This window comes from Myotis yumanensis, unplaced genomic scaffold (genome assembly GCF_028538775.1).
Source record: "Myotis yumanensis isolate MYYU_CA2020_CCGP unplaced genomic scaffold, mMyoYum1.0.hap1 SCAF_18, whole genome shotgun sequence".
NCBI classification, from domain to species: domain Eukaryota; kingdom Metazoa; phylum Chordata; class Mammalia; order Chiroptera; family Vespertilionidae; genus Myotis; species Myotis yumanensis.
In genome coordinates this window covers 8,294,506-8,298,774 of record NW_027223769.1, presented here as the reverse complement: position 1 = coordinate 8,298,774, position 4,269 = coordinate 8,294,506, and the positions used below count along the sequence as shown (strand labels likewise).

The following is a 4,269-nucleotide window of genomic DNA, read 5'->3' as shown; positions in this document are numbered from 1 at the left end:
AGTCCTTGCTTAAAGGACACTGCAGATGCATGTGTCTTCTCAAGGATACTTACCCTGCTGATAGTATCTCATAGTTAATTTTAGTTCAAGCTGTTATTACAATAAAAACCTAAGGAGTCAGGTGAGCAGGGCTGTCTGGTTTCTCAAGCCAAGCGTCCCTTAGCCCTCTTTTTCACAGAAACATGTGTCAGAGAAATCATTCATCCATCACTCAGGGTCTGCTGGACAGCCCCAGCAGACCCTTGCCTCAAAAATTAACCTACACAAACATTAACTCAAAATAGATCATAGTTGTAAAAGGTGAAACTATGAGGCTCTTAGAAGAAAAAAAGGGGCAAATCTCCATGATTTTGAGTTAGCAATGATTTCTTAGATATAATGTCACAAGCGCAAGCAATAAAAACATTAAAAATAATTGGACTATATACTGTGATTGGCCTCAAGTACAGGCAGTATATTCCTGACTGACTCCTGATTGGTTTCATGAGTGCAGAGGATAGGATTTATTCTTTCTTTCTTTTTTCCCAGAGGGGAAGAAAGAAGGAGAGAGAGATAAAAACATCAATGATGAGAGAGAATCATTGATTTGCTGTCTCCTACATGGCCCCTACAGGGGATCAAGCCAGCAACTCGGGCATGTGCCCAGACCCCGAATCAAACTGTGACCTCCTGGTTCATAGGTCAATGCTCAACCACTGAGGCACTGCGGCTGGGCTTATTCATCCTTTTTACATGAACACCTAATGAGCCTACTGTACACCAGGCCCTGTCTGTATTGGATTGGGCCAAGAGATGACCCAGACAGACAAGACCATGGCTCTCTTAGAGTTACAGTCCATGGCATAGTCAGAGAAAAAACAATAAAATAAATAAATGAGATGATTTCAGAGGTGACCAAGGGCCATAACTAGTACAGCAAAGGAGAGGGAGGTAGAGGGTCAGGGAAGGTTTCTTTGAGGAGAACACATTTGAGCTAAGGATAAATTCAGTGTGAGGAGACTGGGTGGAGGGTGGAAGTTCCAAGCAAGAGGAACAACAAGGGCAAAGGCCCTGTGGGTGGGAAGGAATTTGATGTTTTCCAGGGCAGGATGGCTAGAATTTGGTAAGGCAGGAGGAAAGGGGACAGAAGGGTGGGAACAGACCAGGCAGAGCCTGAATGCCTGAGTGGGGATTTGATTTTATTCCAAGTACTGTGGGAACATGTTGGAAGATATCAGCTGGAGAGGGATATGTTCTTATTTACAATTTTGAGGTTCTTTGGCTTCCCTGAGCAGGATGGAGAATGGGATGCTTCAAGTTTCCACTCTCCTTATGGGTACAGAGTCTGGAAACTGTGTCTAGAGAGAAAGGGGCTAGGCTGAGATCATGTGGGCTCTGAGCATGGCAGGGGTGTGTCTGGAACAGAGTAGGCCCCCAGGGAGTGTCAGATAAAAACAAGTCATATGAAACTATGACATTGTGTGTATGTCCTTGTGTGTATGTGATATGTTGATGAACTCGCCTGTGCCCTTTGTCTCCTGGGAAATCATTGACCCTCAATGACTGAGGGTGGGCACTGGAAGTGGGGGCTGAGTAGGGCAATGCCAAGAATCAGAATATCCTCCATGTGTTCTTGCCTTTATAGTTCCAAATAATATCACAGGCCATCAAAACTGAGCCCCACAGCCCTAGCCAGTTTAGCTCAGTGGATAGAGCGTTAGCCTGTGGACCGAAGAGTCCCGGGTTCGATTCCAGTCAAGGGCACATACCTCGGTTGCAGGACCCTTCCCAGCCAGGGCCCTGGTGGGGCGCATGCAGAAGGCAACCAATCGATGTGTTTTTCTCACAGTGATATTTCTCTCTGTCTTTCCCTCTCTCTAAAAAAATGGAAAAATATCCTCAGGTAAGGATTAAAAAAAAACACTGAGCCCACATGCAGTCTTACAAATACACAGCCACATACTTACCTACATGAAAAACACATATATTTCTCTCTCTCTTTCTCTCTCTCTCTCTCTCTCTCTCTCACACACACACACACACACACACACACACACACACACAGTCTGCAAACCAGCAGGTAGGTCCCTCTTAGAATTTCTTGGTTCAAAATTTTCAAGATTTCCTCTGTAATAAAATCCCATTGTAAGGAGCTAAAGCAGGGTGGGGAGGGGAGCACATAAATCCACTACTCTGTGGTGATGCCCTTTGGGTGAGCAATGAATAAGATTGGCTCAACAATCTGGTGAGAATCTTGCTGGGAGAGTCTCTTCACTGGAAAGTCCTTTGCCTGGTGGGTCCACTTCCTGATGTGTCCCTTGTCTATAAAATAGTTTCTTGGTTGGAGGGTCTCTGTCTAATATTTCCCTTGGCTTTGCCAGATAAGCAGAGAAAGATGAAAATATATAATGATGAGGAAAGTTCTCCAGATTCCACATATTCTCAGCCAACTGGCACACAGAGAAAAATGTTCAGCTCTATTGCAGTTAGTCTTTCTGTTATTTTTCTGGCCACTGATGATGGAACAGAGATATGATTTTATGAGATCAAACACAGTGAGGGGAGATCATTGAAAACCACAACAGGGATAGAGCAAGAACTGAAGGCCATAACCTCCACCCTCAAATCCCACAGTAGAACAGAAGACAATGCAGGGAGTGGGGACTTTATGAGAGGTGTGTGTGTGTGTGTGTGTGTGTGTGTGTGTGTGTGTGTGTGTGTGTGTGTTTAGCAAGGTCTCAGGCAATAACCAACCTTGAAAGACATATGGAGGGTTTTAGCTTCCCAGCTCTCTCTGAGGGGGTCTTGAGTGACTAAACATCACAAGGATCCTCAAACTTTCTCCTTTTATTTATTTTTAAAATGCAACATACAAACTTTATTAAACAAAAGTAACAGGTAAAGTCAAACAGGTACTTATATTTAAGAGAAAAAGTAACTAGAAAAAATTTTATCTTAAGCACCTTACAATAACCTACTTGTAGTTGCATTTAACAGAGCTCCGTTGCTGTGAAGAATACAGCTCATGCACAGGTATGGATGAATGATTTGTACATTTTTCAAGTATTCACTGAATACTACCTTCTATACACATACACATTAAATTTAAAAAAGATTTAATTGACGATCCCCAGATATCTTCATTTGTGTTGATCTTTTGGAAGAGGTCGTCTAAAGAGAAGAATATGAGGCTCTGGCTCATGTATCATGTCATGAACCCAGCCAAGACTCCGTTGAACACCAAGTCTCCTACACTCCTCTTCTGACATCAGATGGGTTTTGGGTACGTGTTCGGAAAGTTCTCTGGGTAACATGACAGCACTCGTAGTGCTCCTCTAAATATTTGTCTGAGTAGTCGAGCTGCTTCTGGGCCATCCTGCCAGCAGAGGAGCAGCATCAAGGGCCACCACGGAGTGGGAGCAGCCAACCAACCTTCTGCGGCCAGCTGGCCAAGGAAACACTCGACTGCGACCAAAACTTTCTCCTTTTAAAGCTGGACCAACAGCCAGCCCTTTTTAAAATTTTTAATTCCTGATTGGCTTATTAATATTCTTTGGCAGCGCTCTCAGCATATTTTTCATTTGCAGTTGTTTTTCAATTCTAAGAGTGGGCCTTGAATGTGTCTCCTCTGTTGTTACAATTTCACTTCCACAAAGGCTAGATGACATGGGTGGAGGTATCAAGTTAGGTCACAGAGTGGGTGGGCTAGGGGGTGGCTTCAGGGGACAGGAGAAGAGGTGTAAGGGGGTACTTAGAGACACAGTAGCCAAGTTCTCAAGGAAATGGACAATACTTCAGGAGGGCATGGTTAGCCCTGTTCATGGGCCCTCAGTCATTAGGAGAATCTCCAATGCTTTGCTCTAAACAGCGGTTCTCAACCTGTGGGTCGCAACCCCTTTGGGGGTCGAACAACCCTTTCAAAGGGGTCGCCTAAGACCATCGGAAAACACGTATATAATTGCATATTGTTTTGTGATTAATCATTATGCTTTAATTATGTTCAATTTGTAACAATGAAATTGGGGGTCACCACAACATGAGGAACTGTATCAAAGGGTCGCAGCATTAGGAAGGTTGAGAACCACTGCTCTAAGAGGTGGAGAAGGTGAGAGAGGACAGGAGAAAGGCCAGGATAAATGCTGATGGGACAGTAGAAGTGAAAGAACTCAATTGGAATCTTCTGAAGGGCTTCTTAAAACAGTTTCCCAAGCTACATCCCTAGAGATTGATTTAGTGAGTCTGAGGTAGGGCCAGCGAATCCACATTTCTAACAAATTTCTAGGTGTACCC

At 44.0% G+C, this 4,269-nt stretch overlaps 1 pseudogene; it reads right to left on the bottom strand.

Moving 5' to 3' along the window:
* Nucleotides 1-3,119: 3,119 nt before the first annotated feature.
* Nucleotides 3,120-3,354, bottom strand: LOC138997247 (cyclin-dependent kinases regulatory subunit 2 pseudogene; annotated as a pseudogene).
* Nucleotides 3,355-4,269: the final 915 nt, after the last annotated feature.